Source organism: Bos indicus x Bos taurus, chromosome 1, assembly GCF_003369695.1.
Source record: "Bos indicus x Bos taurus breed Angus x Brahman F1 hybrid chromosome 1, Bos_hybrid_MaternalHap_v2.0, whole genome shotgun sequence".
In the NCBI taxonomy this organism is placed as follows: Eukaryota; Metazoa; Chordata; class Mammalia; order Artiodactyla; family Bovidae; genus Bos; species Bos indicus x Bos taurus.
This window is the reverse complement of record NC_040076.1, coordinates 41,370,875-41,383,368: the sequence shown is the minus strand read 5'-3', so window position 1 is coordinate 41,383,368 and position 12,494 is coordinate 41,370,875. Positions and strand designations below refer to the sequence as shown.

The 12,494-nt window shown below is 39.1% G+C and overlaps 1 protein-coding gene and 1 non-coding gene across 5 annotated transcripts in view; one reads left to right on the top strand and one right to left on the bottom strand.

Annotated features, from left to right (window-relative positions):
- Positions 1–12,494, bottom strand: part of EPHA6 (EPH receptor A6) — a 1,019,792-nt gene that overhangs the window by 404,683 nt on the left and 602,615 nt on the right. The window lies entirely within an intron of this gene.
- On the top strand, positions 9,536–9,641 carry LOC113899349. The gene has a single exon (XR_003512902.1). It is a non-coding gene; the product is annotated as a U6 spliceosomal RNA (small nuclear RNA).

Below are 12,494 nucleotides of genomic sequence, written 5' to 3'. Positions count from 1 at the left end.
CTTGAGAGTCCCTTGGACTGCAAGGAGATCCAACCAGTCCATCCTAAAGGAGATCAGTCCTGAGTATTCATTTGAAGGACTGATATGGAAGCTGAAACTCCAATACTTTGGTTCCCTGATGCGAAGAGCTTACTCATTGGATAAGACCTTGATGCTGGGAAAGATTGAGGGCAGGAGGAGAAGGGGATGACAGAGGATGAGATGGTTGGATGGCATCACAGACTCAATGGACATGGGTTTGGGTGGACTCTGGGAGTTGGTGATGGACAGGACGCCTGGCATGTTGCGGTTCATTGGGTCGCGAAGAAGCAGACACAACTGAGAGACTGAACTGAACTGAAAAAAAGTTCAGAGTCTTAAAAGAAATCCATACAATAGATTTCAATCAAGCTGTTTAAAAAATGATCTAGACATACAGGCATCGGGGAATAAGCATAATATTTAAAGTCACAAAAGTGAAAAGTGAAAGTGAAGTTGCTCAGTCGTGTCCAACTCTTTGCGACCCCATGGATTGTAGCCTACCAGATTCCATCATCCATGAGATTTTCCAGGCAAGAATACTGGAGTGGGTTGCCATTTCCTTCTCCAGGAGATCTTCCCAACCCAGGGATTGAACCTGGGTCTCCCGCATTGTAGGCAGACTCTTTACCATCTGAGCCACCAGGGAAGTCAAAAAGTCACAAAAGCACTATGCAAAACAATATACATGGTGTGATTCAAAATATTTCTAAAATAGTAAATGCCCACAAAGTATGTAACTAAACTATATAACTATTGTATGTTGCTGTTGCTGTTTAGTCGCTAAGTCGTGTCTGACTCTTCATGACCCCATGGACTGTCATCTACCAGGCTCCTCTTTCCATAGGATTTCCCAGACAAGAATACTGGAGTAGATTACCATTTCCTCCTCCAGGGGATCTCTACAACCCAGGAAACTATTGTGTAACTATTGATAAGTCATGTAGTTATCAAGACTATTTTGGAAGATTTGGAATTGATCATGAATGAGATGATGGCCAGTTCCTCTCAAAATCATAATTCAGCAATATTCTTTTAAAAAAATTTAAAAATGTCATTCAGTGGTATAAACACCCACAGGGGTGACCCTTTTCCTGAGGATGATGAGAACAAAGAAAATCAAAGGGATGTTATCCCTGTCTGGGACACATAATACCTGAAAGTTTCCCAAGGAAAATGTTTTTAAACTTACTATGACTGTAGACTATTTAAACATCATAGATTTGCTTGATATTATACATGTAAGAGTGTGGCCAGCATAATCAAGAGGAAAACTAATGAGGAGATTGTCAAGACATTCAATAGCAAAAATGACTTTACTGAAGAAGCAGCAGCCCAGGAAGGCAAAGAGAACCAGTGGTGAGAAGACAAGTGAAATATTATGCCTGACACTGTAATACTGAAAGGGCTGTTCCAAATACTACTTGTGCTACTCTGTTTATAATTGTTACTATTAGACAAATAGACAAATGTAGCAGTGAATCAACTGTACTTGGAGGATACTGTCCTCATTGCACCTGTTGTTTTAGTACTGATTCCAAACCTCTAGCTGAGTTTCTTCCAGTGTGATCAAAACTTTCTCTTTTCTTTGACCTGGATAAAACTGAACTGTGGGTTCTCTAAAAACACATACATACCCACTGCTGCTGCTGCTAAGTTGCTTCAGTCATGTCCGACTCTGCACGACCCCAAGTTGCTTCAGTCGTGTCCGACTCTGCACGACCCCATAGACGGCAGCCCACCAGGCTCCCCCGTCCCTGAGATTTTCCAGGCAAGAACACTGGAGTGGGTTGCCATTTCCTCCTCCAATGCATGAAAGTGAAAAGTGAAAGTGAAGTCGCTCAGTCGTGTCCAACTCTTAGCGACCCCATGGACTGCAGCCTACCAGGCTCCTCCGTCCATGGGATTTTCCCGGCAAGAGTACTGGAGTGGGGTGCCATTGCCTTTTCCATACATACCCACACACATACATTATATATCAACTATAACAGGGTTAAATTACTAATAGTTGTTTACCATGCTCACTTAGAAAACTAGAAGTTAACAAGAGCAAAACAGAAATAAACCTAATAATTGTCCAATAGTTTCTGATTTTGAAATTACATTGACAAATTATTATATTACCCATAATTTAAAAACCTGATTTAAAAGGAATATGATCTCAAAGAGCCTAAATAATCTCAGTCTTAGCTTATGTGATATTCTGAAGACTTTTTCGAAAATATAATTCAAAATTTTAATAAATTCAAAAAGTTGAAGCTAAATATGAATATATTTATAAGGTATGACTATGAAGTAACACATGTACCTTATGGAAGAGTTATTAAATTTTAGTCTTGCTATATATTTCTGTCATCCTTGAGTTTATGTGATGATACAAAATTGCAGACAAAGCTAGCTAAAAGCCACTGGCTTCAAAAGTATTTTAAATGAAGAAGTTTTGTGAAAATTAGTCTCAAAAGTATTATGGATTTGCTTATTAGATGTTTCAAGAAGGAAAAAGAAAAGATCCTTTTCTATGTTGTTGGACCCCTAAAGTGCATAAACAAACCAGAAAATTTCAGTCACATTTTGACTGTGAAACAACCCATGGATAAACTTGGGAATTTTAGAAGAGAGATTCACATATACGGACTTCTATTCATAAGATAAAATAGCAACGATTTCCATTTTTTCCCTTAAGACAGAACCCAGACTTGTTTAAGACTTCTTTGATCACTGCAAATGAAATTGATTTTGATGTCTGAATTCCTAAAACATTTATTGTCTATTCCACGTGATACTAGCAATTGTCTGCCTCTATCGTAAGCTCTTGCAAGCCCTTTTATAGAATAAATAATAATATATTGTAGTTCACTTTTCAACTTCCCATGCTTTTCACATACATTAAATCACCTTTAAAATATACTGAAACTTTGTAAGTACAACTATTTTCATTTTCAAGTTGAGAAATGTGGATCAGACTGGAAACAACAGGTATGTAAGAGATAAGAAGTAGACTCCAGACTAAGACTGTACCTTAGGGACCATGTCACTGTGCCACATTTCAAGATCTAAAGCTCCCACAGGACCTGGTACAGTGACACACAAAGACATTAGAAACTTTGCATGTAAATATGTCCTTTATTCAGAACTTGTTTAAATCTCATTTCAAGGCTTATCGGACAATTGCCCTGGCCTCTGAGGTTTTGTTTTATATATCCATTATGGTACCATGCAAACACTATCTAATTAATTTACATACACCATGTATATAGCCATCATTCTATAAGAGTAGAATTAATGTAAGAAAATAATAATAACATATAAGAATACTAATGTGCTCAGTTATTCAGTCATTTCCAACTCCTTGTGACCCCATAGACTAGAGCCTGCCAGTCTCCTCTGATCATGGGATTCTCCAGACAAGAATACTGGAGTGGGTTGCCATTTCCTCTAGGCTGCCATGCCATCTCCAGGGAATCTTCCCAACTCAGGGATCAAATCCATGTCTTTTGTGTCTCCTGCATTTCAGGCGGATTCTTTACATTGAACCACCTGGCAAGCCCATTATTTCACGATCTCAACTGAAATATGTATATGGACTGAGGAATAAAACAAAGGCCCAAATATTCTGAGTTATTTGACTACTGATTTTGAGTACTCGCAGTATCAATTGCCTTTTCACTAATTCTAACCCCATTTTCATCATTCCAATACCTGTTCTAACTTCTGAACTGAGCTCTCAATTTTCCTCACCACAGTTTAACATCTTTTGATCAGTAAAAGTCTGCTGGATCCCATAGATTTTTATAGGTTGTAATGTTAAGTTCTATAAGTCTATATAATCTAGCTGTGCAATGTTAAAAAAGCTGTTTTTGATTTTTTATTCTCTATTATTTTTTGGGAGTGAAAGTTATATTCATAATTTTGTATAAGCATATATTTGCTGTACAGAAGCAAAATTTGCAAACTTAAATGTATTTCTTTGGCTTAAGAATTAATTTAGGTTGGTTATTAATTTTTCAATAGAAGTATAGTTGATTTAAAACCAAGCAACCTGATTAAAGAACGGGCAGAAGACCTAAAAAGACTAATATATTAGTTTCAATATTTTTGTAGATTGTACTTCATTTAATGTTATTATGAAATAATCGCTATATTTTCCTCCACTATACAATATACCCTTGCTGCCTATTGTATACATGGTAGTTTTAATCTCTTAATCCCATATGCTTATGTTGTCCTTCATCCCACTTCCCTCTCCCCACTGGTAACCACTAGTTTGTTCTCTGTATCTGTGAGTCAGTTTCTGTTTTTTTTATCATGGCTAAAATGTTGTCTGCCATATCAGTAAACAAAGGATGCTGCAGCCATCAAATCATTACATTAAAGCTGCCCAGAAGGTGAGCCCTGAGCCCTGAGGGAACTCAGGATGGAGACAAATGGGCTGCGGGCTGCCCACTGCCAGGCCCATCTAGCAGTCAGCTGCTGCAGCCATCCCAACTGTGCACCTGAGAAAACTCAGGATACTGGCCCCAGATAGCTGAGGGCATATCAAAGGAATGGTTTCAGTGAGTCCAGACTCCTGCATCTGTCCGTACACAGAAAAGTGCTAAATTCCTTTAGAAACCTGGTTTTCTTTCATTAACAGTAGTCTTTTAATGGTCTGACTATCTGATTTAGTTGCAAAAACTCCCATATATCCCGGCTTTCCCCAATCCTCTTCTGAGCAGTCTCAGTGTTATTTGAGATGATTTTTCCTGGGCTCAAAGTCTTAAGAGTGTCTGCCAAACAAAACATAATGCTCAGCTTTTAGGCTGTGCTTTCTTTTTTTATTTGATCTACAGTTATACACATTCATTCATTTGTATTATCTTTTTTTTTTAAGATTCCACATGTAAGTGATAACAAAGAATATTTATTTTACTCTGTCTGATTATCTCACTAGAGAGCTCAGAAATAAATCCATGTGCCTGTGGTCAATTAATCTATGACAAAGGAGGCAAGAATATACAACGAAGTAAAGAGAGTCTCTTCAGTAAGTGGTGCTGGGAAAGTTGGACAGCTACAAGTAAAGGAATGAGATTAGACTATTTCCTCACACTATATACAGAAATAAACTTATAATGGATTAAAGACCTAAATGTAAGACCTGAAACAATAACAATCCCAGAAAAGAACATAAGAAGAACGCTTTTTGACATAGATTGCAGCAATACTGTTTTGATCTGTCTTCTAAGGCAAAAGAAATAAAAGGAAAAATAAACAAATGGGCTCTAATTTAACTTAACAGCTTTTATAAGCAAAGGAAATCATTGACAAAAGGAAAGACAACCCACTGAATAGGAGAAAATATTTTCAAATAATACCACTGATAAGGACTTAATATCCAAGACACATAAACAGCTCCTATATTTCAATATAAAAAAACCCAAACTATCGATTAAAGAATAGGTAGTAGACCTGAAGAGGGCTTCCCAGGTGGTGCTAGAGGCAAAGAACCCATCTGCCAAAGCAGGAGATATAAGAAATGCCATCCCTGGGTCAGGAAGATCCCTTGGATGAGGGCAGGGCAACCCGCTCAGTATTCTTGCCTGGAGGATCCCATGGACAGAGGAGCCTACAGTCCATACAGATGCAAAGAGTTGGACATACCTGAAGCTACTTAACACACACACATAGACCTGAATAGGTTTCCCCAATGGCTCATCATTAAAGAAGCGGCCTGCAATGCAGGAGATGCAGTTTTGATCCCTGGAGGAGGAAATGGCAACCCACTCCAGTATTTTTGCCAGGGAAAATCCCATGGAGAGAGGAGCCTGGTGGGCTGTAGTCCATGGGGTTGCAGAGTCAGACAAGACTGAATGACTGAACACAGAAAACCTGAATAGATGTTTTTCCAGAGAAGACATATCTGACTCTTTATGACCCCACAGACTATAGTCTGTCAGGCTCCTTTGTCCATAGAATTCTCCAGGCAAGAACTAGAGTGGGTAGCCAGCCATTCCCTTCTCTAGAAAGAAGATGTATAGATAGGTAAAAGGCACATGAAAAGATGCTCAACATCACTAATTATTAGAGAAATGTAAATCAAAACCACAATGAGACACCACCTCATACATGTCAGAATGGCTAACATCCAAGAAAATACAAATAAATAATGGCGAGGATGTGTAGAAAAGCAAATTCCTCTACACTGTTGGGGGAATGTAAATTGGTGTGGCCACTATGAAAAACAGTGTGCAGGTTTCTCAAAAAATTGAAGACAGAACTGTCATGAGTACATGTGTGTATGCTAAGTTGCTTCTATTGTGCCCAACTCTATGGCCCTATGCACTGTAGTCCATCAGGCTCCTCCTTCCATGGGATTCTCCAGGCAAGAATACTGGAATGGGTTGCCATGCCCTCCTCCAGGGGATCTTCCTGACCCAGGGATCGAACCCATGTCTCTTATATCTCCTGCATTGGCAGGCAAGTTCTTTACCACTAGCACCACCTGGGAAGCCTACCATAGGATCCAGCAATTCCACTCATGGGCATATATATGAAAAAACAAACAAACAAACAGGAAAATACTAAGTTGAAAATACACACACACAACCTTTATAGCAGCATTATTTACAATAAGGAAAACAGCCCAAGTTATGGAAATCACCCAATGTCCATCACCAGATGAATGGATAAAGAAGATGTGAGACATATATATATATATGTCTCACATCTTCTTTATCCATTTATGAACAATGAATCATTACTGAGCCAGCAACATGCATGGATCTGGAGGACTTCATGCTTAGTGGAAGAGGCTGATTATTTTTAAGAAACAGAAGACTCAGGAAGCCTTTCTTTTCATGTCCCTCTTAGCTGTCTAAAGAATTTAGGTAAAGGTTCTGTTCCTTGAATACAGATATCACCAGAGATCCCTGAAAAGAATATGGACTGGATGTGGTGGGACAAACTTATCAGGCTTGTCAAGAACCTCTTTGTGCCCCACTGTCTCTGTATGGCACAACAAATAAACGCTTTCCTGTGAATTGCCTTTTTTCCTTTTGGAATCCCAAATCACTACTCCAGCATACTCTTTTGTATGAATATTTAGCTGACAATGGTGTTTAAGGTGAAGGTTTCAATCATTTTTGGGGGGAGTTACTCAGATTTCCTGGGCTTTTCCTCTGCCCATGGGATTCTCCAGGCAAGAATACTGGAGTATTTCCTAGTCCATGGGATCTTCCTGACCCAGGGATTGAACCTGGGTGTCCTGCATTGCAGGCAGATTCTTTATCACTGAACCCCCAGAGAAGCCCCTCTCTCATTAATACATTTTATCAAACTTTTATTTGGTTTTTCCTGTCAGTCTGTCTCAGGTCAATTTTATTTTTAGATCAGCCAGAAGAACCTAGAAGGGAGAAGAAAATTTCTTCCTTACCAAAGTTGGCTTAAAGCTCAACATTCAGAAAACAAAGATCATGGCATCTGGTCCTATCCCTTCATGGGAAATGGATGGGGAACAAGTGGAAACAGTGTCAGACTTTATTTATTGGGGCTCCAAAATCACTGCAGATGGTGACTCAGCCATGAAATTAAAAGACGCTTACTCCTTGGAAGAAAAGTTATGACCAACCTAGATAGCATATTCAAAAGCAGAGACACTACTTTGCCAACATACGTCTGTCTAGTCAAGGCTATGGTTTTTCCTGTGGTCATGTATGGATGTGAGAGTTGGACTGTGAAGAAAGCTGAGCACTGAAGAATTGATGCTTTTGAACTGAGGTGTTGGAGAAGACTCTTGAGAGTCCCCTTGGACTGCAAGGAGATCCAACCAGTCCACTCTGAAGGAGATCAGCCCTGGGATTTCTTTGGAAGGAATGATGTTAAAGCTGAAACTCTAGTACTTTGGCCACCTCATGTGAAGAGTTGACTCATTGGAAAAGACTCTGATGCTGGGAGGGATTGGGGGCAGGAGGAGAAGAGGACGATAGAGGATGAGATGGCTGGATGGCATCACCGACTCGATGGACGTGAGTTTGAGTGAACTCCGGGGGTTGGTGATGGACAGGGAGGCCTGGCGTGCTGCAATTCATAGGGTCGCAAAGAGTCGGACACGACTGAGCACCTGAACTGAACTGAACTGAACTGAACAGTGTGCATGTGCGTGTGTACATGTAAATCTGTATGAGTTGTGTGTGCGCACATGTGTGTATGAGTGCATGAGAGTATGTGAATGTGTGTGTGTGTATACATATGAGTGTGCATGAGTGTGATCGTGTATGTGTGTGTGTGTGCATGCTTTTATAGAGAGTATAGAAAGGCAGAAGAAAGCACTCATGCTGCTGCCCACTTGGGGGATGTTGGATGATCCTGTCACACAGATTCAAGAAGACGCAAGTGTATTCCTGATAATTTACCATAAATAGGACTGTAAAACCGCCTTTGTTCTCTCATTAAAGAAATAATGCAATGCAACAACAGATTTATTGGCCTTGTTTCTGGTTCAAGCCAAGAGGAATAAATCTTGATTCTTCCTTGATGGAGATAGTCTTTGCGTAGGACAAGTATCCAGGTGCTATCACAGCTGCCTTGAAACATTCATGGCTTCCTGAGGATATGGGTGATTTTGTTCTTATCATTGATCAAATAGCAGAGTAAATCACTTGCATAAAATAACACCTGGTTGAGCTCTGTGGTTTGCTCTCATTTTCTATAGTTATTAATTGTTGTTTACAAATCATGACTGCATGTACAAAAAAGCTTGTGTTTTCTCCTATTGGCTGCCGGCTCATAATTTCTACTTCATGTTCTCATAGTAGCTTCAAAAGTATTTAGTGCATATGTTACACTTTTATTTTATTTATAGTCACTGACATTTGTGACTCGTTTGTTAATAAGCCAAATGGCCTTGCTCCAAATTTATTAAAGAAGTTAATAGGATTTCAAAGATTGTTAAAGCTAAAAATGATCTAAGTAGTAAAATTCATTATCAATAATATAAATCATAGTCACACTTTTATATTTCTTTAAAATGCAACATGGTGTGTTAAATAATTGTGTTTTTTTCCTAAATTCTATTTCTAAGGGAAACAATATGTAGATAAAAAAATTTTTTTTAGTCTACACATTTGCACGGTGAGTTCATACAACCAAGTAGTATTTGTTTTCTTAATACTAACATAATTAATCATACAATATACATGAAAATGCATAAAATATAATATTAATTTTAAAAACTAAAATTGGAATTTAGCAACACATAATTTCTGAATATTCAAGTTGTATTAGGTTATTTTAAGTAAAGTGACAGGAAAACAAGGAAATGGATCTGTAATGATGGTATTTTAGTTGGTACACAATATCATGGCCATCACAATGGTTTACAGCCAGCACTCTTCAATCTGGATAATGCCTAAGCTGTAAAATATTTAAGTGTTTTGAGTGTTACCTTGAATATATGTACTTCTGTCCTTAATAGTTTTAGAATTATGTCATTTACTATAATTGTTTTCATGGTTTTCTGACTTTGATGTAAGAGATCAATTTTGTGCTTGCTCCAGCAGCACACATACTAAAACTAGAAGGATACAGAGAAGATGAGCATGGTCCCTGTGCAAGGGTAAAGGAAAATTCATAAAGTATTCCATATTTTTGGAATATTACTCATATTTTTGGAATATTCCTAAAAAGAAAAAAAAAATGAGTCATTTGTAATTATATAGTTGAACTTAAGACAGTCATATAGAAAAGTATGCCAGAAGGATAAAAAACAAATATTGCATATTAATGTGTATATATGGAATTGAGAAAAATCCTACTGATGAACCTATATGCACGGCAGGAATAAAGACACAGATGTAGAGAACAGACTTGTGGGCACAGGAAGGAAAGAACGGGTGGGATGAGTTGAGAGAGTAGCACTGACATATATATACTACACTGTGTAAAACTTACAGCTAGTGGGAGCCTGCTGTCTAGCACAGGGAGCTCAGCTCTGTGCTCTGCGATGACCTAGAGGGGGTGAGTGGAGGAAGGAGTGTGCGGCAGGCTCTAGAAGGAGGGAATATATGTATAATTATAGCTGATTCACATTGTTATACAGCAGAAACTAACACAACATTGTAAAGCAGTTATACTCCAATTAAAAAATAAAATTAAAAAAAGACAAATTTCAATAATGGGAATTTTTAAAACTACATATCTATTAATTTGATACATATGTTTTTGATTTGTATTTGTAGCTGTTCAGCTCAGTTCAGTTCAGTCACTCAGATGTGTGCGACTCTTTGCGATCCCAGGCACTGCCGCACACTAGGCTGCCCTGTCCATCACCAACTCCCAGAGCATACTCAAATTTACATCCATTGAATCAGTGATACCATCTAGAGATCACATCCTCTGTTGTCCCCTTCTTCTCCCACCTTCAATCTTTCCCAGCATCAGGGTCTTTTCAAATTGAGTCAGTTTTTCACATCAGGTGGCCAAAGTACTGGACTTTCAGCTTCAGCCTCAGTCCTTCTAATGAATATTCAGTACTGATTTCCTTTAGGATGGACTGGTTGGATCTTCTTGCTGTCTAAGTGATTCTCAAGAGTATTCTCCAACATCACAGTTCAAAAGCATCAATTCTTTGGTGGTCAGTTTTCTTTATAGTCCAACTCTCACATCCAAACATGACTACTGAAAAAACCAAAGCTTTGACTAGATGGACCTTTGTTGGCAATGTCTCTGCTTTTTAATATGCTGTCTAGGTTGGTCATACCTTTTCTTCCAAGGAGTAAGCATCTTTTAATTTCAATGCTGCAGTCACCGTCTGTAGTGATTTTCAGTTCAGTTCAGTTAAGTTCAGTAGCTCAGTCGTGTCTGACTCTTTGCGACCCCATGAATTGCAGCACGCCAGGCCTCCCTGTCCATCACCAACTCCCCAAGTTCACTTAAACTCATGTCTATCGAGTTGGTGATGCCATCCAGCCATCTCATCCTTTGTTGTCCCCTTCTTCTCCTGTCCCCAACCCCTCCCAGCATCAGAGTCTTTTCCAATAAGTCAACTCTTCGCCTGAGGTGGCCAAAGTACTGGAGTTTCAGCTTTAGCATCATTCCTTCCAAAGAACACCCAGAACTGATCTCCTTCAGAGTGGACCGGTTGGATCTCCTTGCAGTCCAAGGGACACATAAGAGTCTTCTCCAACACCACAGTTCAAAAGCATCAATTCTTCGGCGCTCAGCTTTCTTCACAGTCCAACTCTCACATCCATACATGACTACTGGAAAAACCATAGCCTTGACTAGATGGACCTTTTATGGCAAAGTAATATCTCTGCTTTTGAATATGCTGTCTAGATTGGTCATAACTTTTCTTCCAAGGAGTAAGCGTCTTTTAATTTCATGGCTGCTATCACCATCTGCAGTGATTTTGGAGCCCAGAAAAATAAAGTCTGGACTGTTTCCACTGTTTCCCCATCTATTTGCCATGAAGTGATGGGACCGGATGCCATGACCTTAGTTTTTTGAATATTGAGTTCTAAGCCACTTTTCCACTCTCCTCTTTCACTTTCATCAAGAGGCTCTTTAGTTCTTCTTTGCTTTCTGCCACAAGTGTGGTGTTATCTGCATATCTGAAGTTATTGATATTTCTCCCGGCAATCTTGATTCCAGCTTGTGCTTCATCCAGCCTGGCATTTCACATGATGTAATCTGCATATAAGTTAAATAAACAGGGTAACAAAATATAGCATTGACGTACTCCTTTCCCAATTTGGAACCAGTCTGTTGTTCCATGTCCAGTTCTAACTATTGCTTCCTGACCTGCATACAGATTTCTCAAGAGGCAGGTCAGGTGGTCTGGTATTCCCATCTCTTTCAGAATTTTCCACAGTTTGTTGTGATCCACACAGTCAAAGGCTTTGGCATAGTCAATAAGGCAGAAATAGATGTTTTTCTGGAACTCTCTTGCTTTTTCAATGATCCAATGGATGTTGGCAATTTGACATCTGGTTCCTCTGACTTTTCTAAATCCAGCTTGAACATCTGGAAGTTCAGAGTTTGTGAACCATTGAAGCCTGGCTTGGAGAATTTTGAGCATTACTTTGTTAGCGTGTGAGATGAGTGTAATTGTGCAATAGTTTGAGCATTCTTTGGCATTGCCTTTCTTTGGGACTGCAGTGACCTTTTCTAGTCCTTTGGCCACTGCTGAGTTTTCCAAATTCACTGGCATATTGAGTACAGCACTTTCACAGCATCATCTTTTAGGATTTGAAATAGCTCAACTGGAATTCCATCACCTCCACTGGATTTGTTCATAGTGATGCTTCCTACGGCCCACTTGACTTCACATTCTAGGGTGTCTGGCTCTAGGTGAGTGATCACACCATTGTGATTATCTGAGTCATGCAGATCTTTTTTGTATAGTTCTTCTGTGTATTCCTGCCACCTCTTCTTAATTTCTCCTGCTTCTGTTAGGTCCATACCATTTCTGTCTTTTATTGTGGCCATCTTTGGCACATCTT